Raw genomic sequence first — 25,347 nt, 5'->3', positions numbered from 1 at the left:
CAACATGGTCAGTTTGAATATTTGTATGCCAGTGGCATTGAACAATGAGTTTCACGAGGAAAAAGTCACAAATTAAATCACGAAGAAGCCAGTATATTCTTTTTAAGGCTAAATGGAGGTAAGATAGAGACTTTTTTAGCAAAAACAGTTTTTCACAGAAAGAAAAATTTGCCCTAAATTTTAAGAAGATATGTAAATCATTTTCATATTTTCTCTAGATTAATGTTGCTAGTAATTGTGTATCCATATAAATACACAAATAATGTTAGTCACATTGATGCTATTGTTATTCATTCTTGTTTTCAGGAATGAAGAGCTTTCCACAAGTTGCTCCAAAGGCTTAACCTTTCTCTTGGGTAGAGGTGAAATGTACTAGCGCTGATATTCATAGCATTGAAATAAGGGGATGAGCCGAATGGATTGACTACAGAGAATCAGGAGCTATTATGAAGCCCCAAGTTACTGGAGTTTCCACTTACTCAGATTCTAGCCTACTCAAAACATCCCCTATACCAGGACCTTCTGCAGACCGTATGGGAGGCCCATTTCCCCTTAATGTACAGAAGAATCCCCCAACAATTTTGCCATCCAGCAACCACAAAATGAACCCACTCCCTCTTGACATGGCAAGCTCCCTGGCGTTCAGTCCAAGGCTGGACAAACACTTGTGGGATCTGGCCTCCAAATTAACCCCCAAGATTCTACGCTGAGTCGCTCCCCAGGAAATCCAACATTTTATACCTATGTGAAGTTAGAGGGCGAGGATAGGTGCTGCCTTCTAGATTGGTGCTCCTCAGCTAAAATCATCAGAAGCACTCTTAACTTTGTATTTTTTACAAACGCATTCTTAGGGCTTCATCGAAATTGACTGCTATCACATCTGCTCGTCAGGTTTCTAGGTTGCAGATTTGCGGCTGGTGACGCGTTTGACCCGTGGAAGAAGGAAGACAAAGAATGTAGGTGAAATGAATTTCCCTGGTTTGATGACAGTCCCAAAGTCCGAGCAGGAGACTAATCCTGTGCTGTTTCCTCACCAATGAGTTAACTTTCAATAAAGCAGAAAACCCAGTGAAATGAGAGATTCCAAGTTGACATATTGCTGTCCTTAAATGCAAATTTGTGTGCCTACGGCAAGGCAGACACTGGGGTACAGTGATGCCCTCACAGGCTTACATTATAATTAAATGACGGAGAGACAAGAGAGAGAAGTAGGGAAAAGGAAGGAAGAAAAAAAGGAAAGCTACATGGGAATGGAAACAACAAAAACTGCAAAAAGAGGCCAAAAATGGGACATTCACTTTGGGCAAATGAGATGGGGAAAGAAGAGAGGACAGTTTGCTTCTCTTTTCTAAGTCATTTGGAATTCTAATGAACATTATCTTCAACTCTTAATAGCACAGCAGAAAATGGACTTTTATGAATCCACTAAAATCCCTATATGTAAGAAAAACTAAATCGTCACGTTTTAATAAAAACATTTTCTGACATTATAAAGACATTCACACAAACAGGCCCAGAGAGACACAGAGACGCAGGCACAGTGAGATTCCCAAAGGCACTAATAAATACGAGTACACAGACAGACAGGCCTGGGAAGACAGATGGACAGAGAAGCGGGCAAAGACTCACACACACACGACATCCACCAGCAGGGAGACCCTCAGCGTCTGATCCATTCTGTATTTTCTCAGACATTGAGAGAGAACATTTATTTTATTATTCCAAAATGCAAATTTTTTTTCTTTATAGGCAAAATTTCAGCTTTTCAGTCAGTCATGTATTCATTCAACAACCACTATCGAGGATCTTCTTCTTAAATTCCATTTCTATCATTATAATCACACCCTTACTTATACCCTCAACTCTCTTGTTGTGCTCACTTGGCAAAGCCAAAAGTATGTTTAAACCAACTGTCTGCCTCCTCTGCACCTGAAAACAGCTGGAGAAAAACACAACCATGATGACTAACCTCACTTGAAATTCAATATATACATACGTGCATGCATACCATTATGTAAGTGGCCTCCTAACGATGCCCGGCAATCATACTACACACTTGTAATTCATTCACCCTACATCATCATTTTTCCTCTCCCCTGGATCATTCTTATACAAGTAGACACATTCTTCTATAGACCCCACTTCCTCTATCAGCCACCACCTCATTTCTTTATTCTCCTTTGCAATTCTCTCCTTTTAAAAGTTGTCTAAATAAATGCACTCTTTCTAACCCCACTCCTCCCATTTCTCTCTCAAACCCACTCTGGTGATGCTGTGGCCCCACCACTCCACCAAACTACTGTCTTTAAGGACACCGATGGCATCCCTGTTGCTGAAGCCAATGATGAAGCCTCAGTCCTCACGTACTTGACCTATCAGGACTATTTAACACACTGATCACGTTCTGCCCTTGACTGCACGACACCACACTCTCCTGGTCTTACTCCTGCCTCACTGGTGCCTCTTCTCTGTATGCTGTACTGGTCCCTCCACTTTTCCTCCAGCCTTTCAATGTACAGCTCCTGCGTCAGTCCTCACTCTTTTCCTTTTCACAGTGTCTGCTCACTTTCTTAGTGATCTCATCTAGTACTTACCACCTTAGACAACATCTGTATGGAAACCCACATATTAAATTGTCCACTTGATATCTCCACTCTGATATCTCAGAGACTTTTCACACTCAACATGTTCATCACCAAACCTGTGCTGTTCCCCAAAAGCCTGCTCCATCTACTACCTTCCCATCAGTGATGGCAGACCCATCCGTCCTGTTGCTCGGGCCCAGATCCTTGAGTCATTCTTGTCTCCTCTTTCTCTCACAATTGTGAGCTCTACTTTCAAAGCGTATTTAGAATCTGACCACTTCTCACCATCTCTGCCATTATCACCCTGGTCCAAGCTACTATTCTCTCTCACGGGAATCATCACAAGCAGCAACCAATTGTCCCTGCTTCTACTGTCCTCCTCCCCCGACTGTTCTCTGCACAGTTGCCATGTCCAGTCATGCCATTTCTCTATCCCTGCAGTGGCTTTGGGAAAATGCCAAGTCTTTCCAAGGGACCAGAATGCCCAGATGATCCAGCCCACTCTCCCGATGACCTCCTTCTAAATTTATACTCTCCCCCTGCTGACTCCGGTCAAGCTTCATGGGCTCTTTGCTATTCTTCAAACACACCCAGCACACTCCTGCCTGCGGGCCTTTGCTCTGGCTGTTCTGTCTGTCAGGACTGCTCCTCCGAGACATCCGCCAGGCTAGCACTCTTGTCATTTTCAAATCATTTCTCAACTCTCACCTTCTCAACAAAGCCTACCTGGAGCATGCTATTTAATAAAGAAACACGCCCAACTACCAAACTCCACCCCTCCCCATCCCTGGCACTTTCAGTCCCTCTTACTTTGCTTTACTTTTTTTTTCAAATAATTTATCACCTTCTAGCATACCATACAATTTACTTATTTATTATGTTATCTCTTCCTCCTGCTAGCACGTAATCTCTAAGAGGGCTGGGATTTTTGTTTTATTCGCTGACGTATCCCAAGCCCCTAGAGCAACGCCTGGCACATGGTGGATTCCCACATCCAACAAACGCTGAGAATTTACCACGTGCAAGCACTGGGAACTGAGCGCCGAGTTAAGACAAACATGGTGCCCGCCCCCTTGGAGCTGACAGTCTAATTCTTACTATTTCCTGGAGACAGCTAATTTTTAGAATCTTCAAAAGGGAGTGGAAAAGCATCACGAAGGATTGCATCAGACACCCTCACAGCACTGTAAATGCTCAGCTGAACCAGCGGAATCCAATGACTGAAACAAACACGGTAACTGTGCGCCTTGGGTTTCAGGCTTCAACTCTATCCCATGCAATTGAGAGACTACACACCAGGACTCCAAGGTTCCTCAGCCTACTATGCAAACCAGAATTTGCCCTAATGACACTAGATATAATTAATGATGAACAAAACAAACCACCTCAGACACTACGTCATTCTAGTCTTGCAATAACTCCTCCCCTAAGTAAAAAGACATGCTCCAAATGAAAATATCTCCATTTAAAAAACTTCCCCTGACATGGTAATCAAGTCTTATGCTTTATGCAATAATTAGCTGGACTGAAACCCTTCCATGCCCATTTTTCTGCAGTTCTGGCAGCAAATTGATAACCTCAGGCAATTTTTAATTAGCACTCTTTAAAAATGGTTTGCTAAATTAGTCAACTATGAAATAACCTCACCCAAATGATTAAGTTCAAATTGCATTTCAAATCCATCACCTGTTTTTACTGTATGAACATACCGTCACTCCAGGATTGTTAATTACACTGTTTACCGGCCTGTGTTTTAATCCATGCACAGAACAGTGGGCAGCAAGTGCCAGCTGGCCTATCTCTATGCTGCTGTTTCAAGTGGCCTGCCAGCCATTTGGTGTTGACATTTCTATTACCAGCAATAGCTCTGGCTCCATCCTTAACCCAGGAGAGAGAGTATTTCAGATGAGCCTCCTTATGTCCAGGTAAGTCACCTGTGTTGCTCAACGTAAGGGAAGCTAGGGCCTGCTTTAGTAAGGACTTTCTTGTGGCCATGCTTAATGGGCATGGCAGCTGTGCCATTCCTTCCTCACACCCTTCGCACCCAAATTGCATTGCTGAAGCATCTGTTATTTAGCACGTGTGTTCACATGATCTTATTTAATTTCAAAATAAGACTAGGAATCAAGCAGTTTTAACTCCAGGACATAGATGAGAAAATGGAGCATCAGGGGATTGAAATATCTCACCCAGAGTTAGAGCCAGAGCCAGAATAGGATCTCTAGTCTCCTGACTGCAATCAACTGGCACCATCAGCTGCAGCCTCCATTTCCCCAACCATCTCCTCACTTGTCTCCTTTTCTTAAGTTTTGTCTCCCTCCGATCATGTCTCTACACCGCAGCCTGAGCAATCTTCTCAAAATGCACACCTGCTGTATAACCTTTCTGTACATGGCTTCCCACTGCACTCAGGCTAAGGTACCGGATCATCCTTCAAGGCCCTGTGTCCTCTGCCTTCCTCTCCCGTCTATTCCCCATACTCCAGCCACTGCTGCCTTCCATTCTCTGAACTCTCTTTGCTCTCTCAAGGGCTTCATCCAAGCTATTTCCTCTGCCTACGACCCAGAACCTACCCCTTGTACTTCCACTCGATTTGTCCCTGGCTTTCCAGGCAGCCATTAGGGAAGCCAAATCCCAGGCCCTTCACTGAGGTCTGCCTTGGCTACTCCCAGGGAGAGGGCAGCGTTAGCACCCATGCCTGACTTGACCAGACCCCTAGAACCCAGTCTTCACCCTGGGGGAGAGCAAGGTGGACAGTGGTGTTAGGTGAGGGGACAGTGGTAGGGGGACTTTCCTGGACCAAGCAGTCAGTGGCCTGGAAAAAAGAGGCCATGGAAATCTGGGAAGAAGTATAAATTTGATCCAATATATTATTATATTAATCATTCTACAATATCAAGATGTCTTTCTTATATCCTAGATGGTTCCAGAACCCAAAGGCAAACAGATCACTTTCCCTTGGTTTGTATGGTCCTTTTAGACATTGAGAAGGAAGAAATCAACTTAAGGAAATCCACCAAGTGCCTAGCACTGTTAAACTTTACCCTGCCTGCTTTCCATTCACCTTTTACACGTTCCTTACTTACAGGCTGTCATCTGGAAAGGGGAAATGGGGATTCTTCTAGGTTTGAATTTGCTCCATGGGACATCTTCCATGAGTGGCTGGTTTCTAGTTTTCACACCTGGACTAGTATTGGGAGGATTCTACTCTAGCTCCAGCTGACAGTAAGAATCCTAATAATTCTGCCCTCAAAATTGTTCCTCAGAGCTAGGTAGAGACTTGCGCAACCTCAGAGTTACAAAGAACCCTAGAAGACATTGACTCTGGTGCTCAAGGCTCATTTGATTAATGAGTAATCCTATTTGCAGATAGACGGGACTCTACATACATGCCCTGAACTCCACATATATACCATGGACCCAGTTATATCCACGTAAGTCTTTAAATTCCCCTGAGGCACCCATGCTATTGCACAATATTTTTCCAGGCATCCAAACACACATTTGACTAATGGCACACTCATCTTACTTATTTCTTCACTAGTGAATGTACCTATTGGAGAATTTCCTCCACCAGGTGGCAGCCAAGCCTTACTAAAATACAGTGTGTCAATATAACTGCTTGATCAATGAAAAGCAAATAGCCTTAAGATCGAATTGCATATGGACACAAGACCCCATGGAAATGGCATTCTCTGGAAGATGTTCAATATCAACAATGTAAACAATGTGGTATCTGATGCTTCCTTCCAAACTCAGGTATGACCTTTTACCACTGACAAAGCAAGGCTGCAAGGAAGAGAATTTTACAATGGCTTCTCCATTCAGGATGCTCTACTGTTTATGCCTGACAGCCTGTTCCCTCGCCCCGTGCAGAAGGACTTGATCATCTCCTCTACCAAGGTGTTAGCACTTCGAGGCTACATGGTGCTCAAGACCAACTTTCTTTCCAGGAACAACAAAGTTAGTCACTTCCAAGCGGAACTGTAACTAAGCTCCACCTCCCTTCATTCATTTCCTCATATTATGTGCGTAGAGGTCCATTGTCTTACCAAATTGTAAAGTCCTTTAGGGACAGAAATGGCCTTATCCATCTTTGTGTCCCTTTCTCCTTCTCCAGTGCTTGGCCCCTACTTATTTCTTCAGTTTCTTCTCTCACCATTTATTTTTACAACTCACTTCTCTGGCTAACTCCACATCATTTCTTTTTTCCTTCTTTTCTTTTTTTTTTTTGGAGGGGGACTTCCCTGAGGCCTCCAGACCCTTTTTGCTCAAATTTGCAAGAATTGGTTTTTGTTGATTGCACCCTACAACACTGCCTGATGTTGGCAAGGAATACAATATCCTTCACTGCATAGGAGAGTGTCTAAGATATAATCAGAGCCAATTCACGAGAAGGAGTACTGAATTTTATACAAGTAGGAACTGAACAAATGCACAGGGTTTAGCATATGAGACCTCTAATATCAGATTTCTCTATTTTTTTTTCTCTGCTACACTGGGAAGACAGGATGCAAACATTCCCCCTCATTTTCTTAGCCTCTGTCCTCCATGTTCTCAAGGAAAGGTAAACTAAATTTTTGGTTGCTAATAATTCAGTCTAAGAACAAGGTTTGAGGAAAAAGGGGAGTGGATTGGAGAAGCAGACAACAGGTAGGAGCTTCAACTGAGGCAGAAAGAGCTGTCCCTGGCTTGAGGGGGTGGACTGTGTTAGGAGGAAGCAGCAAGACCCCAGAGAAAAGGCCAGTCTGCGACTTATACAGAGACAGGACCACTGATGCAGTTTGTCAAAGAGCCCTTTCTCCCATGTAGAGAGCTCTCAGGCCTAAAGGGAATGCATAGACAAGGACGACAGGGGTCTCAGGGATGCACTGTATGAACAGATGGCAGGTCTCTACTAGATGGTGAGGCCCAGAACCTTGGAGAAACTCTTAGAATGACATGTTGAATTTCTCGGCAGCCTAAAGAGATAGATGTTGAGGATCCAAATTAGAATAACTTAAAGAACATAAAGAAAGGTGCTATTTCTCACATATCTGAGGGTATGAACCTGGATTCGTATTGTGCCACCGTCATTAAATAAATTGCAAGCGCTCAGGGTAAGTTTCTGTACTTATTCAGCATTTCCACTGAGCTGTTGCATGTACTGCTAGTCTCTTGATCTGTCCAGGAAGCATAATGCTTTAATATATAGAGACAAGGGACAATGCCTTTCTTACAGGCTGTGCAGGACAATGCTATTCCTCTCTCAAGATCAGGAATAGAGATCACGTATGCATCTCTTCTGGTGTTTAGAATTCTTGCAAGTCTGAGGTCAAATGTATGATGTAGAATGCTCCCAGAACAAACGGTACGTTCTCACCTCTTTGCCTCTAAGGATTCACTACAACCATCTTCTAACTCAGAGGTCAAAGAATCAAGGAAATTGAGACCTCCTTCTTCAACTTTTAAATTAAAATCTACAAAGAAAATTTCAAGGTGAGAACAGACATAAAACCACATCAATATATAAAGTACAAGACAAAAGAAAACTGTATAATACTCTTAATGAGAAACCCTCCATGTGGAGAGAAGCAGCCTCTTTATTCTAACCCCTTGCTTACTGGGAAGAAAGGCAGTAAAGCTGTACTGTTTGTGCCAAGGTAGCAAGTAATGGAAGACTCCTCAGCATTAATTTTATACAAATATCTCTGTGGTACAAAACAAACCTTTGAAGACACTCTTCAGTTTGAAAGGAAATATTTCTAAAGGAAATCAAGAGGCTTTGATCATAATGTGCCCAAACGAGGGAGTAAATATTCACAGTAGGTCATGCTCATGCTCGGAACACAGCACAACAGCTCTCAAGCAGAGCCAGAAATCACTCTGACATCTAACTTGTGACCTGTGAGGTGTGGCCTTGGTGAAGGGCTGTTGGGTTGCTGACGACGAGCCAGAAGAGTTACAGTTTCTGATTAGCAGGATTCGGGCCGGGCACCCGTTGTTCACAGCCAGCATCCATTCTGATTGGTCAGTGCCTGTCTCCCCAGGGATCTGATACTATTTCACCCAGAGTCCAATTTCTGGTAGTACAGCCAACTCTCAAGAGAAGCAGAAAGTCGATGGCAGTGTCCCCCTACCTCCCTGATGGCATCACCACAGAATAAGCAGAGATGCCTATGAGAAGTTCCACACTAGTGATGGCGGGACAGATAGATAACAAAACCAATAATGGAGAAAGATGGTTGAAAACAGACTTTGTAATACTGAAGGCATACTGTTTTGGAGAGAAGAAAAGAAAGATTTGAGAGAGATGGCAGAGAAAAAGTTGGCAAGAGTTTGTAAGAGATGAGAACCCTTTTGCTCAAAGAGAACAGCCATTACAAGTGTCAGGATCACCTGGGCCACCTGCTAAAAACTGCAGATTCCAGGGCCCTACTCCAGAAGTGCAAAATCAGAATTGTGCGGGGTGAGGAGTGAATCAAGGGAATCTGCTTTTTTAACTAGTTTCCAAGGTGATTTTTGAAGAAAGAAATTGCACAAGAAGGACAAGAACCATGGCCAGTCTTTATCCCAGGTAAGTTTGGAGTGCCATGGAGCACCCAAGAGGAAGACTCTGAATGCGACTGGAGAGACAGGAAACAGAAGGGGCAGAGGGTCAGAACTAGAGTTACAGATCTGGGATGAATGTGAATTTCCTGATAAAATACAGGCAGGTAGTGACACTTGGAGAGGTATGTTGTTTGTTTATATATTCAACTTCCAAATACCCCCCTATTTAGGAAGAAGCCTTACTGTGGGGATTTTGATGGGAGCAGGGCTCCACTTCTCACTATGGGAGCCAAGAAGCCAGCTATTCCCTTCTGCTGTCCTCTAGTGGCTGGAGTGTGAGGATGTATCAAGACCAGGTCAATTAGATGCTGCCGCCTCAGGATTTTGAGTCTTTAAAGGAGAAATTCAAAGATGCAGAAAGTGTTAAAAAATGATTCTCAGCAATGGTCTCCCTAGTGTCGAGGTGCCCATGACAATTCCCAACACAGACTCTTCTTTGGGTGGGAACTTGACTTCTGCAGAGCCATTTGCCACATACGACTTTTCAGCTTCCCCCGAAATGTATGAGCTACTCATATATTTTTCAATAAATTCCTTTTCTGTCTAAGTTTATAAGGTTCGGAGAACACTAGAGGACAAAAATAAACCCATGATACAATCTTCCAGATAATTGGAGAGTAAGAAGTACAAAGATGTGAGACAGAGAAAGCACACTCCGAGAGCAAAGGGTCGAAGCACTGCTTGAGATAAGGATTCAGGAGAGCACAATATCATAGAAATTAAGAAAGAGTTCACTGAAGAAAGAGAAGAAACTGATATGTGAGGGTTGGGCATTTTCTTTTCTATCCCTCCAGATTGCTTTGATCACATTCCTATTTTAAGAATTATATTGTACTTATTATAACAATTAAATAATTTTTAAAATATCTAATTTAATTTAAATAATTAATTAAATAGAATTAATAATTATAATAATTAATGTTATATTGATAATGGTTAATTGTATTGTAATTATGTCCCCCCAGTAGACTGTCAGTCCCACCAGAATAAGAACTATCGCTTTTCCCCCATTGCATCCACAGGGCATTTCCTATGCTGATCACAGCAGGTGCTCTGGAAATATGTGAGGAAGGCAGGGAAGAAGAAAGGAAAGATTGAACCAAAAAAAAAGTAAAGCATGCAGAATGGGAGTTCCCCTGAGCCTCCTGAGACACCAACTAAGCCAGCCCTGCATGGTCCCCTCCTCCCTGGGAGGGTGCCAAGCAGCGCCTGGGTCCTGCCGCAGCCTCTCCCCAGCTGGGCAGTGTCCTGGCTTGCTCCTTTCAAAGGCACTCTCTCCTTGCCTTTCTCCTCCCACAGACCCTGTCATGTCCTTCTCCTTCACCTTAAGAAAGGTAGGAAGAGTCATTGGTTTCAAGCAGCTTTCTTTGGCTTTCTGCCTTGCAAAAATTCTTGAGTCAAGGGAATTCAGAGGGCTTAAACATTTGTCTGAAATATGAAAGAAGAAAAAATATAATGAACAAAATACAAATTAATATCTCAAAAAGTTATCTTCCAACATCTCTCTTACCTATTTCCATGAGATTGCAAGAATCAAAGGTCTTCTTCATCTGTGTTACTCTGTGACCTCAGCATCATACTTTGTACATCTAATGTTCTTAATACATATAACATTAAAATTCAAGTAGAAGGGAAGAAATCAATGGAGAGAAAGAGGGGTTAACAATGCAAATAGGTGGGCAGAAGTTCCTAGAGAAATGGGAAGAATTGGATTAATTATGCAGTGGAAGAAATTATATTTAGAAATGTGAGACCCCTCTCAGCAGGGAAAAACCAGAAGATGGAAGCCAAGCCCTCTCTTTCTGGTAAGAAGAGGCCATAAAGAAGAGAGAATGTACAGAACTCCCATTCTTGACCTCACAAGATACGTTTATTACAGCTAACCTGTTCTTGTTCTTCCATTGTGTACTAGCTCTGTGGGCAGGAGATAACTTGTTTTCTTACTTCTTAGATCTCCCAGATGAAAGGAGCTAGGTCCTAACTGGATGGTGTGACTACTGCACAGCACTCAGTGAGCCTGCAAGTGGTGCCAGATGCATTGACAAAATAGAACTTTTAGATTGTCTCTAGAAATTGGGAAGAAGGAAGCAGATGGATATTTGGTGACCAGAAGAGCAGGCTAAGTTAAACACAATAATGCTCCCTAAATATTCCATTTCTCACCCTTTTCTCAGTGCCCTTGCAATTAATGGGAGCCACCTGACTAGCACAGGATAACAAAATATGAGCAAAAGGGATGGGCCAATTCCAAGCTGAAACAGTTGAAAAGCCCTCACTTCTGCTGGAAGGTCTGAGGCACAGGATGTACCTTCCAGATTATAGGGCATAAGATGGTCAGCTGGGGTCTCTGAGCCTATGGAGCAGAAGCCCTACTGACCAGGGCTGGACATGCAGTATGAGCGACAAATAAGCCTTGTGGTTTCAAAGCACTAGGATTTCAGGATCCTTTTTTTTTTTTTTTTAGAGAAACTATTTAAAGGATTTTTTTTTTTTTTTTTAAGATTGGCACCTGAGCTAACATCTATTGCCAATCTTCTTCTTTTTAATTTTTTTCTTCTTCTTCTTCTCCCCAAAGACCCCCAGTACATAGTTGTATTTTCTAGTTGTGAGTGCCTCTGGTTGTGCTTTGTGGGACGCTGTCTCATCATGACCTGATGAGCGGTGCCATGTCCACACCCAGGATCCGGACCTCCTAAACCCTGGGCTGCCGAAGCAAAGCGCGCAAACTTAACCACTCAGCCACGGGGTCAGTCCCCCCCTTTTTTTTTAATTGCAGCATAATTGACCCTACCCTAACCTGTCCTATCCACTTTGCAATCTTCTTTTTCTCCCTTGATAAGGCTCATGCTTACCCATCTTTCACGGATGGCCCCTTCCGTACAATCAACATTAGAGTCTCAAACTTCCCTAAAGAAGTTGCAAAACAACACAGCAGTCATTCCATGTCACTGCTTACCATGCATTTTGTTACTCCTTTAGAAAAGTTCTTCCCGTTGCATTCGGGAAAGCGTCAAACTAGATGCAGTAAGAAAATGGTGGAGAAAGTTGACAGTTCCTCTCAGGTTTTAGGGCCAGTAATCCAGGAGTCTCATAAAGTTTCAAAGGCATATAATTTCCTTTGATATAATGAGATAGCCAGTTCTTCTCCTTGTTCTACAGGAACTTGGGTATTTGTTAGTTTATGATCCCACTAATTCCTCTGTCTCCTAGAATTCCCACAACTCGACCATTTTCTCCTGTGACCAGAAAGAATGAGAGACCGCCCAGCCTTGTTCAATGAGTATCACATGTTCCAAGGTGTTCTGAGACCTGTCATGCAAGCTCTTTGCTGCTTGAGTAAAATTAGGATTATGCTGTAGGCCATATAGGTCCCTGTGTTTGGGATGAGGGAAGAAAGGGGACATACTCAGTGGTTCTGGGCATCTGAGTTGCTGCTTCTCTGATGTTCCCAGATCTAAACCTCCTTCGCAGTTGTATTTGACTATTTGCCTTTCCCAAAAGCAGCTCAATTGCCAACACTAGGCATTTAGAATTTTATAAGAAAGAGGAATGCTGTACTGAAGTTATAATCTAATTTATTAGTGCAGAATATGAATAAAGGTCATCTTTGGAGCCTGCAAATAGTACTTGATGTATTGAGATGAGAAGGGAGAAATAAAAGGGCACATCTGTGGAAAGGGCCACTGTGGGAGGTGGCTTACATACATCATCTCATTTAATATTCCTGTTAACTGATATGAAAGAGATACCGTTATCTCTGTTTTACATGAAAAAATGGAGACTTCGGTGAATTTCTCTAGCTAAGAGGTGGCTAAATTGCAACGCAAACCAAGCCTCCCATACTGCAAAGCCCAAGTTCTTTTCTTCAGCTTTTGATAAATTTTACCATTGAGAGTCCTAGCTTTGTAACATCATTAATTTTCCCCTACCACTATAGAGCTCATGCTCTACCCTTCTCCAAGCTAAATCAGGCGTGCCCCCCCAAAATTCTACGTGGGATAAATCACATTATCATACCTACAAAAGGAAAATTTTCCACTTACCGACACACGCCTAGGAGAGAGAAAATTGAATGCTGAGTTTCACCAAAACTGTTTCCAACCAGCTGAATCTGTTCAACAACCACGAATTTTCAGCAAACCATCATCCAAACAAAGCTGACACAGGACTTAGAATTTTGAGTAATCTGATATGTCAGACCCTTATAGACTCTTTTCTGACCAATGGGCTTGTTTTAGCCAATCATATATAGACTTACGGACTCATCCTGTTCCATTCAAAGAGGAAGTTCTCAATCATTACTTAGCATAACTACATTGAAGCCCCCATTCTAGTGGATAAAGCCCCTTGATCCCCATTTCCACCCATGCCCCAGATAACTATTTAATGAATTTCTTCAGTGTTGGGTCCTCCCTTGCCTGGCAAGCAAGTAAACAAACTCAGGTTGTTGGGTTTTTTCCTGCATCATTCTGGTGGGCTTTGTTTTATTTGGTGACACACCTGATTACCCTTCCCCATCTTGAATATACAGGTAGGCTTCTGAAATTTTCGCTCTTTCCTAAATTGTCAGCTTGTCAGAACAGTCAAGAATCTTGATCTCTAACATACATTATCCTGACTACACGTGTCCAAGGGAATTCAAAGGATATCCGAGTCATAAGTGTTGAAGACTGGCCTTCAATCATGCCAGAAGTACCCTGATTTCAATGATCTCTCAGAGTTGAAGCTGATGCTTTGAAAATTATATTATATTAACCCCAGGGAACTGCCAAGGAATAACTTTTCCTGCACTTATTTCTCATGGAAATCAGTCACAGAACTCTACCATCTGTGAGAGAAAGAAAAAAACAAACTATTGGCTATGAACTGTTTTAACTGTGGGACAATATCCTAGAAGGGAACAGCACCTGCTCAGCATCTTCACTGATAAACATAATGCCGAACACCTGCTTGACAATGGCAGCCATTCTAGTCCAAGTTGTATTTAGTTTTTCTTAATTGTCATTCCCAGGTTCCTCAAATAAGCAAAGCCAATGCTATCTTCAGAAAGCAAGATTATACGCTGCGATGGGACATTCATTCATTAAGCAAACATTTGCCAAGAACCTACTACAAGCCAGGTACTGGGCTGGGCCGAAGATGAAAATGTGAATAAGATGTAGAGGTTATTACCCTCGAGGAGATTAGGAGACCTCAGTCAGGTGTAGAAGTCAAACTAAGAATCTCCATAAAAGTGTCTTAAGTGCATAACAGAGGCATATCCTGAGTGCTGTGGGAACACAGCAGGAGCAACTAACACAGAGGTCTGGAAGAGTTTAGCAGAGGAATTGAAAATTGAGTTGAGTCCTAAAGAACAAGTGGACCGTGGCCAGATGGGGGATACTCTGGAAGGAGGTCTTCCTAGGCAGAGATAAGAGCATGTATAACGTACTGAGGATGGAAGTTTGGATATGGTCAAGATTTGACAAATTGTTTTGAATTACTGAAAGTGGGTGGAGTGGGAGATGGGGGTTGTCACGAAGTTGGCTTGTAAAGGACTGACTGTATGATACTAAGGAGTCTGGACTTTATCCTCTAGGTAGTGAAGAGTTAACTGAAATATATAAAGTAGTTTGTGGGCACTTCCACTTCTGGTCAATATGGAGTAACAAACATCAGATTTACCCTACCATCTTAAACAAGTCAAAATGTACAAAATAACATGAAAAAATGATTTTCACAATTGGACAACAACCAATGCAGGACAGTCACTCCTGAGAAAAAGGAAACAAATGATCTGAGCCTTACAATGACCCCAGCTTATTGTCTGGAGGAAATGTCCAGGTTGCAAGGCAGGGGTTGGTCTTGCTGAGTTGAGGAGATGGAATTGAGAATTCAGGGAGACTAAGGTAGCTAGAATTCACAGGATGGAGTACTGGAAGGGAGAGAACTACATGGAGAGGAGAGAGCTGCATCTAGAGAAGAGTACTTCAGAAGAGATGCAGGGAGAGCTCCAGAGATTCCCCTCAAATCTTCAGCTGAGTACTGATCACTGCACATGTATGAGGAAACTACCCTAGTTGGAAAAAAACAACAGAAAAACAAAATCTCTGGAATTCACACAGGACCAGGAATGGTTTGTATTCCTACAAATAAGAGTGGAAGAACCTTGTAACACATGGTATGTTGGGTGGAGTACACAGAAGGGTATTGCCTCAGTAGGAGGAAAAATTAACCTTAGACTACAGGTGTCTCTGGTTCTACGTAACAAAACCTAAAAGTGACTCTCAGAAGGATTAAAGCATTTCTATGTAACAGAACACAAAGCAAGGTTCAAGATTATACATATGGGAGATATAAATATAGATACAGATATGTCTATCTACCTAGATACATATCTCCTACATATACAATAAAGAGAAAATTCACAACATGTGACATCTAATACAACATTTTTGGGCATGCAAAGAAGCAGTAAAATATGACCTATAATTAGGACAAAAGTCTATTGGTAGAAACAGACCCCAAAATAGTAGACAAGGACATTAAACAGTTGCATAACTATATTCAATGTATTCAAGAAGGTAAAGGAAAATGTGTGTATGTTAAGTAAAGACAGGGAGGAAATAAAAGAGACCCAAATCAAACTTCTAGAGATGAAAAATAAATCAGTATTTTAGATGACAAATAAACTGAATGGAGTTAACTGCAAACACTGAAAAAACAAAAAGATTAGAAAACTTTAAGACATAGCAATAAAAACTCTCCAAAATGAAACACAGAGAGGAAAAAGCCTGGCCCCCACCAAAACAAAACAAAACTAGAAGCAGCAGCATATAAAGCATCAGTGAACTGTGAGACAACTACAAAAGGATGGTATATGTATAATTGGTGACCTTGGAGAAGACAAAAAGGGGAGACAGAAAAAACATTTGAAGAAATAATGGATGAAAAGTCTCCAAATTTGATGAAAATTATAAATGCACAAATCCAAGAAGCTATATGAACCCTAGACACATAAAGAAAACTGTACTAATGTACATCATAATCAAGCTGCTTAAAAACAGTGATCGAGAGAAAATCTTAAAATCAACTAGAGACCAAAAAGTCACATGTGCAGAGGAACAAAGATAAAAATGAGAACTGACTTCTCTTCAGAAACATGCAAGATAGAAGACAGTGGACTAAAATCTTTAAAGTACTAAAAGGAAGAAAAACTGTCAGCCTAGAATTCTACGCCCTACTTTCAAAAATAAGGCAAAATAAAGATCATTCAGGCATATAAACACTGAAAAATTCATCACCAGATTTTTACCACAAGAAATGTTACAGGAATTCCTTTAACATGGAAAATGATACCTGACAGAAATCTGTTTTATCCAAAGGAACGATGAACATTGGAAATGCTAAATATGTAAATAAATATAAAATACTATCTTTTCTTATTTTAAAAATATTTTTTAAAGACAATTGACCACTGAAAGCAATAAAAATAATGAATTGTGGGGATTATAACATATGCAGAAGGAAAATGTACGACAATAATAGCACCAAGGACAGGAGGGAGACAAAGTCGTGTACAGGTGTAAGGTTCTTATAGTTTAGTGAAGCAGTATAATGTCACTTGAAGGCAACTGTGATCTGTTAAACATGTATCCTATAAGTCCTAAAGCAACCACTAAAAAAGTCAACAAATGTTATAAACCAATGTTATTGTTACTAAGCCAACAAATGAGATAAAATTGAATCATAATGAAATACTAAATTACTCAAAAAGAAGGGATAAAAAGAGGAACCAAGAACAGATGTGATGAATAGAAAACAAATAGCAAGATGACAGATTTAAACGCAACCATATCAACAATCACATTACATGTAAATGGTCTACACACCCTAAACAAAAGGTAGAGATTATCAGATTGGATAAAAAGCAAGATGCACCTATATGCTGTCTACCAGAAACCCATTTTAAATATAAAGTGTTTGTGTCCATCTCTGAAGTGCACCAGCCCTACTAGGCTGCAGCTCTGCCTCCTGCATCTTCCCTGAAAAGCAAGGCCTCCGGCGAAGAAGGACTTTACCAAAGAGTCATGCCAAGTCTCGCTGTCTTCTCTACAAGCACTCAAATGCCACATTTTATCCCTGGCTTCTGGATTCTTCAGTTTGCAAAATGGCCAACATTTTCAGGAATCATTCCAATTTAACGGCCTGATAAAATACCCGTTATGTATCAGATTGTGAATTACCAGAAATGGCAATTTGTACGAGTCTGATAATCCTTTTTTCCCCCCTTCCAACTAAAAGGCCCATATTATTAGCTCATTCGTTCATTCACAAAATAGTTAACATTCATCAGCCAGTCACTGTGCCAGATGCATTGTACACACAGAAATACACTGGAGAAATAATCCAGTTTAGTTTCTGTACCCATGGAGCTTAAAACAGAGCAGAGGAGACAATCTATGAACAAACGAAAATATAGTTACATGTTGTCTTAAGAGTTGTAATGGAAATGAGAAAATATGAGGAGGCAGGTGTTAAGTAGATAAAGTGGGCAAAGGAGTCTTCATTGCAGGATCACATTTAAGCCAAGAACAGAGTAGGAACTAGGCACAACAGGAACCAAGAGAAGAGTTTCCAGGCACAGCCATAGCATATGCAAATACTTCCAGACAGGAGAATCTTGATGTGGCTAAGGTGCTTGAAAGACAAGAATAGTTGGCTGAGATGAAGTTGGAGCAGTAAATGGAGCCAGATCATGCAGGGCTATGGTAAGAAGTTTTCATTTCCCTCTATGTACAATGGAAAGTCATTATAGCATATAAATAGAAGAGTGACAGGCATGACTTAGTTTACATTTTAAGACAATCTCCCTTGCAACATGTGGAGAATGGATTATAGTGGGACAGGAATAGAAACAGGGAGACGGGTTTAGGAAGCTGTCACTGAAGAACAGGCAAGAGAGGAGAGAGGCTTGATCAGAGAGGTGACAGGGAGAGAAGTTACAGGATTTGAGATGTGTTTTGGAGGTTGAACTGTCAGGACTATTTTGGCAGTTTGTATGTAAGCTGTGAGGGAGAGAGCAGAATCAAAGGTGATTCCAGTTGAGTGGGAGGACTGGAGGTGTTACAAGTTTACGGGTGGGAATCAGTTCAGTTGAGAGGCATCAGTGCTTGCCCTGGCTCATGAGCCCAAATCAACAGAGAAGGCAAGGAATTGGGCCTCGGAGCAGAATCTCTAAGTGTTCAGATCAGAAATTAGATTGTTTGACTAAAGTAGATCTAATAATGTCAAGTCCATCTCTAATTCCAAATATGGCTTTCCCCCTCTCTGTTGCTCTTTCCTCCTTCTCCTTGGGACTGCTCTGAATGATGGCTTGACTGAACTCCAGGTGGCCCAAAGCCTCATACGCCCTTGTACCAATTTAGTAACACGCAGCAACCCCGTTTGTAAGATAGAGACAATCAGAAGCCTTTTGCAAACTCAAGACTGAGTCTAGCAGCCTATCCTGTTCTACTGCTCCATTGTCTTTCCAACAAACTGAATGGCAGGTTTTGCAGGCCTACTTATTTCTCGGGTAATCAATCTTGTCTTCTATTATTTCATCTCTCCGCCTTACTAAACGCAAGCCTGCTATTTCCCGATTCCCTCCTGAATGCAAAGGAAGTAGCTCCTAGGGGCTGGCCCCGTGGCCCAGTGGTTAAGTCCTCGCTCTCCGCTGCAGGCGGCCCAGTGTTTCGTTGGTTCGAATCCTGGGCGCGGACATGGCACTGCTCATGAAACCACGCTGAGGCAGCGTCCCACGTGCCACAACTAGAAGGACCCACAACAAAGAATATACAGCTATGTACTGGGGGGCTTTGGGGAGAAAAAGGAAAAAAAATAAAATGTTTAAAAAAAAAAACAAAACAAAGGAAGTAGCTCCTAGCTTCTAACCCACCCTAATGATCTTGTCCTTGATGGATATCAAGCAAGAGGAGCCATTTAAAGACAGGACAGGTCATCTTCAAGTCCAAAGACCTAGAACTGTCACTCTAATGTTAGTGGACTTAAAAGTCTGAAGCCTCAGAATGACAGAGGAGCCTGCTTACCATGACGTGACCTCAGCTTTCACACTATTGCCCAGACCTGGTGGCACCTGGGGCACGGGGGACAAAGAAGGCTTCAAAGCCCAGGAAGACGTGCACCCATGTCTTGAAAGCCCCAGCAAACCTGTGAGGACCACGCTCTGGCCAGATGACAGAGCTCCTTCCCGCACAGAGTCTCCCGGAAGAGCACTTCCTTCCGGGAGCCACGGACCCTGGACCCGAACACCAGAAAAGTCTGTCAAGCCACTGGCAGAGGTGTAGCCCCAGGATACCAAGGAGGAAAAAACACCTCATTCAAAGTTCTTCCTCTCACTGAAGCTGCCCTGCCAGCCTATCAAGTTTATGACCTCAGAATCCCAGACCCCTTCCTTGATGAAACACTTGAGCTGCACACTTGCCAGCCTGGCCACCTGCCTATTTCTGTTTCCAGTGAACAACTTCACGGCTCCTCATGGGTTTGGGACTGTAAAATGTCAGATCAGATCAATCACCAACTGGAAGAGCTGTAAAAAAAAAAAAAAAAAAAGGAAAAGAAAGAAAAAAGACTTAGAAGCTTTACTTCAAATTTGCTTTTCAATTTTGAAAAATGTAGGGCCTTAAAAGTTTTTTCCAACAGGTAGAGAATAGTTAAATTACAGTACTGCCACTCAGTAAGTTCTGAAGGCTTTGAAATAATATAGAACTGTGCTTTTCATAATACATTTAGGGGGAGGAATTGCTCAAAATTGTGTAAGGAGTATAATTACAATCATGGAGAACATACACAAAACAACAATAATGGCAAAAATGTTATGAGGAAATGCACCAAACTGTTAATAACTGATTAGTTGTTTGATGGAAAATTGTATTTTTTTCCTTTTCTAGTCATTCTGTATTTACCAATATGTTCCTAATAAATTTACATTCCTATTTTAACAGAGATATAGTTGTTTTACTTTTAAAACAAATTAGATATAAATCCCTCTGCTTGCTAGCCACAGCCCTGGTAAAGGAATAATTTAAATCCAAATGTTTTTAAATTTCTGTCAACAAAAGGTTAGTAGTGCTACAAGACACAAAATATTATTTCTGTGAATTAAATTTAACCAAGTCCAGGAGAAGTGAATTTGTGGTCCAAACATTGGGATCATTTTTTTTTTTTTTTACTTTTTGAGATCATTGTAGATTTACATGCAGTAGGAAGAAATGATACAGAGATCCCATATACCCTGCCCCCTTTTCCCCCCAATGGTAACATCTTGCATGACTATAATCCAATATCACACCAGGAAACTGACATCGGTACAATCCCCAGACCTCACTCAGATTTCACCAGTCTTATGCTCATTTGTGTGTGTCTATATTTAGTTCTATTCAATTTTATCTCACATGTAGACTCATGTGACCACCACCACAGTGAAGCTTCAGAATAGTTCATCACTGCTGCTCCTTGCATAGCCACAGCCACTCCCCCAACTCCCTCCCCACTGCCCGTCCCCTAACTCCTGGTGATGGTAAACAATTTTTGGCCAATGAACAATTATTAATCCCCCATGTGCAAATCATGATGCCAAGCAGTGGAGGACTATGCTGCAAATAGAAATCAAATAGACAGTGCATCCTAGTGGTTAGGAGTACGGGCGGGAACCAGAGTACGTGGGTTCAAATCCTGGGTGTGTACCTACCAGCGGTGTGACCTTGGCAAAGTACTTTTAAGCTTTCTACACCACAGTTGCTTCTTCAATATAATGGGGCTAACAATAGAGTCTCCTGGGGTTGTTTTGAGGATTCAATGAGTTGATATTTGTAAAGCAAGTAGAAAGTGCCTGGCATGAATAGATGTATATTAACACCTAAGAACTCACAATCCAGGGGAGAACACACAGAACTCTAATCAGGTCAGCCCACGCTAAGTGATGTAACATCAACGCGAACACAGCACAGTGGGAGGACATGGGAGGGACAATTCATTCTGGCTGTGGAAAGCTGGGAGAGGCTTCACAGCAAAGAGAATAGCTGGGTTGGGCTTTGAAGTGTGAGTACGACTTTGACAGAAATAAAGGGGAAGGGGACGCTGTTTTATAAACCAATGTGATCTGTGGTGCTGAGGCATGGGAAGGCCAGGGCCTGAGAGAGGACTGCAAGGTTAGAACCACAGGCTGAGAGGAGACTGGGTTTGGGGGAGTACCCACGGATGAAGTCCCAGGGAAGTTGGGGCCAGGTTTCCAGGGGGTCTTGAGCTTTGCAATCCTGAGGAAGACTAGGATGAGCAGGAAGGAGCTCCACAGCACAGAAGCCTCAGGAGGAAGGAATTCGAATGGATGGGAAAGCTCTCCTAAATTACAAAACACAAGCGATGGCGATTTATTATTAAAAACAAGAGCAGCAGCAAGCACGTGTCTTAAACGTGGTCAGCCTTCTTGTTAGAAGCAGAAAATCTTGAGTGTTGGGGGCACAGGGATTAGAAGTGATTAGGCTAACTTGTGCCAGAACCTGTTTGCTCCCTGCCAGGGCAGTTGCCACTTTAGCCAGGTGTTCTCAATGCCCTTCACTGGCAACCTCAAACCTTCCTTCTCTGGGATCTCTGGAGGAAGCCACCAGACAGAGACTTTGGTAGTTCCCAATGTCTCTCTCAGTCACTGGCAACATCAGGCGTTGTCGTCGTCAGGGGCACAGCGTTTATCTGATCATCTGGCCATTTGTTTCTTCAGGCTCCGATGTCCCAGTGGCTGAACTCGTGGCTGGCTCGGGCCTCCCTCTGCCCTCCCTGCCTTGGCCGGTGCTTCTCCTCCTGCTTGTTCCCTGGGCCCCACCTCCCTGTTTGCAGCAGCTGTGATCCTACCCAGGGCTGATTCAGATTTGTCTTTCACAACCGCATTGTTGCCTCTCCGGTCCCAGGTCTTCCATTGACCTGCTGTCGCCACACCCAGGCGTGGCACACAAGACAAGAACAAATTACCTTGTGTTTCTGCCTTGAAAACTTTTCTCAATCAGATGCCTTTTTCTGATTATTTTTCTCACTATAGAGAGAGAGGGAATGACAAAGAATGCTTATTTCACTTGCTTAAACCTAACTATATGATTAACTTGATATAGACTGAAAAAAATGATTGATTATATTCTTTAGGAGCATCAGACATGTTTCTTTTTGTTCTGTCATTCTCCTATCCATGAGGATAAAAAGATGTTGGAATAAAAGGCTCTTGCTGAGAGGGTGGTAGTGGTGGTTTTACAATGTGGTTCTGAAAACTAAGAAACCAAAAACATAAAAAACCCTTCGCTCTAAACAAGGTTAAGCATGTGAGCTAAACCAATACCATCTTGTCCTCCTATAAAACGTGGTCTCCCTGCCCTACCTCCTTCCCTTGAAGTTGATCTGTGAAAGATGACTTTCAGCAAATATCATAAATACAACCCCTTCCCAACAGAACACATCATGGCATTCTCCCAAGCCTTCTTAGGCTAAATTCACCTGTTGCCATTAAATCACATTTTCATGTAAAGAAACAAAACTATATCATTTGTAAGAAAAGTCACACAACAGTAAGCCAAGAATATCGAGACTAAGGAAGAAAGACAGCCAATCTGGATTTTTCTATTGTCAGAGCCCAAGCTCAACAAATCTGATTGTGTTTAGAACGTGGCAATATCTTCAAATCTCTAAGTCCCAGAGCAAACCCTTTTATACAATTAGACCCTGTGTCTTTCAAAGTTTTCTGTAAGGCTGGGTCCAGTCTATGACTTGAAGTCTTTGCTTTTCTAACCTTCACCCAGGCAGAGGGCAACCAGACAGTGAGAGGACATACAACAGAAATGATGGCAGAGAAGGATGATTTATTCTTAAATTATTACAATAGGATAATCTATTATGAAATTAATCGTGCCCTGCTTTCAGTGCAGCAGACACCTCAATGAAGGACAAAAGGTCATTTCCTTCCCCCACACAGACCCCCACCCCCATCCCTAGGATGGTTTTGCCTTTGTTTTTGAAAAGTCTGGGAGGGTCTCAAACTCTAACATGAATAAAAGTCACATGGAGGGCTAGTTACAATGGATATTTCTGGGTCCCTCTCTGGACTTACCAATTAAATTTCTGGGGATGGGGCCTGGGAGCCACATTTTTAACAAATTCCCTAGGAAATTCTGATCCAAGTGGTTTTAGGAACACTTTTTGAGAAACACTAGGTCAAAAGACAATCAAACTGGAATACTTGGGTGTGGGAAGCAGGCGAGCCAAGGCTCCAGAGAAGAGGACCAGAACATGGCAGGCTCCTGGCCCACTTAGGGAGCTGGGTCTTCATCTCAGGGGCAGGCAGGGGCCACTGCAGGGCCCTATGCAGGGCTGTGACATGGTAAGCTTTGCATTGAACACGCCTCTCCTTTTATCCTTCAGCTCATAGCTCTTGTGTCCCCCTCTCTAAGGGCCTTCTCTGCCCTCCACCCGGTAGTCCTAGACCAGGAGAGCTTCCTGCTCCTCTGTGCCCCTTATTAGCCTGTGCGTACCCCTCACTCATCACTGACCATGTCGTACCGACGTTGTCGGTTCTCTTGTGTTATTGTTCTAATCCCCTCCCCCTCGCCCCCTCCTGCCGCCCCAGGAAGCTTCTGCAGGCAAGGAAGTGACTTGTGCATCACCTGGCATACAGTAGGTGGCCTTTAAATGTTTAATCAAGCAGACTTGTGTTCCACTTATAACCGTGTCACCACCAAACCATCCTGGTTTTTCATGTAGAAAGCAACTTCACAGCCCGCCCCTCCTTGCTCACCTGGCCAAGAATGCTTCCTATCTAGCTGAGAAACTGGGCCCTATTTCTAAACCTCTCATTTACCAGACAATATTAGCCTTAAAGAATGACTCAGAATGAAACATCAGATGGCCGAAGTTTGCATCATATCGTCACGAAGTTAATCCATTTATATTTTTATGTTTCAGAAAGATGTAAAGCTCTCAACTCTCCAAAGTCCACGTGGGTAGGCCAAGCCCCTCAAAGGAATTTAAGGCACAGGAAAATGTACCAGCCAGTGATTACAGCGTGAAAGCACGTGGTGTCCAGAGTCTTTCAAATCCTAAAAGCAAAACACCTGGGGTCTGTTCTAGACTTGCACCCGACCCCCCTCCCACCCTCAGCTCCAAGCACCTGTTTCAAGTTGACCAGCACCTCCCACTCAAGGGCACATGTAAGGAAGAGGCAACGAGAATTTTAAATTCTGAAATTAGTCTACAAAGCAAGCAAGAAACCTATGAACTAGAGGTCACAAGGATCACCCCTGTGACCTCCCCTATGAGACTCCCCTTCATTCTCAGAGAAGAAAACTGTGACGTCAGGTGGGGTGATATCACATGACAAAACCTTGACTAGCTGGTACCTTCTTGGGTTTACCTGCAGCCTGTGCATGCGCAGTTGTTCCCATCAGAGAAGCTGGCGCCTCAAAGAGTTGACCTTGTAGCCTGGGTTCTTTCAGCTTGCTCTTTGTCACCGTCACCGAGGGCAGCTCTGATTTAAGGACATGCAAATCAGTCCCGGGGGGTTGGCATGAGGCTTGGAGGCACCTCAGCGAGCAGCCTGCAGGCGGTCGGGACACCCCAGCGTCTGAGGCCCCCTTGATAAATGGCTCCGGAGGTCGCCTTCCACAGATCGCACGGAAGGTCTCTGTTTCCAAGCCCCAAACCATGACCAAGTCCATCACCAACTCGGCCCGGGGTGTCGGGGGCCCCGCCTCGGCCTGGCGTGGAGCGCGGGCGCTGGCCGGCGCGCACCTGGCCCTCCGAGGGACGGCCGCGGGGGAGCCGCCGGCCTGGCCCCGGGCGCTCGGGCCCGTGCAGCCGCCGCCCTCGGCCTCGCCCTCGCCGCGGGTCGGCGAGGGGCCCGGCCCGGGCTCCCCGTGCGCGCTCCGCACACCTGCGCCCCGCCAGGTTCTTAGGCGGCGCCCGTGCGGCTGGCGGGCAGCCGCGGCGGGACGGAGCCCAGGCCATGGGAGGCACCCAGGAGCTCCGGCAGGACCCGCGGGGTGAGCGCGAGGGGCGGTCGGGGGGCTCTGGCCGCACAGCCGGGGTGTCAGCCGGCGCTGGAGCTTGGGGGGCCGAGGGCCTAGGGTGGGCCGGGGCCAGGGGCGCCCCGCACCGC

This window comes from Equus przewalskii, chromosome 4 (assembly GCF_037783145.1).
Source record: "Equus przewalskii isolate Varuska chromosome 4, EquPr2, whole genome shotgun sequence".
In the NCBI taxonomy this organism is placed as follows: Eukaryota; Metazoa; Chordata; class Mammalia; order Perissodactyla; family Equidae; genus Equus; species Equus przewalskii.
This window is presented reverse-complemented; position numbering follows the sequence as displayed.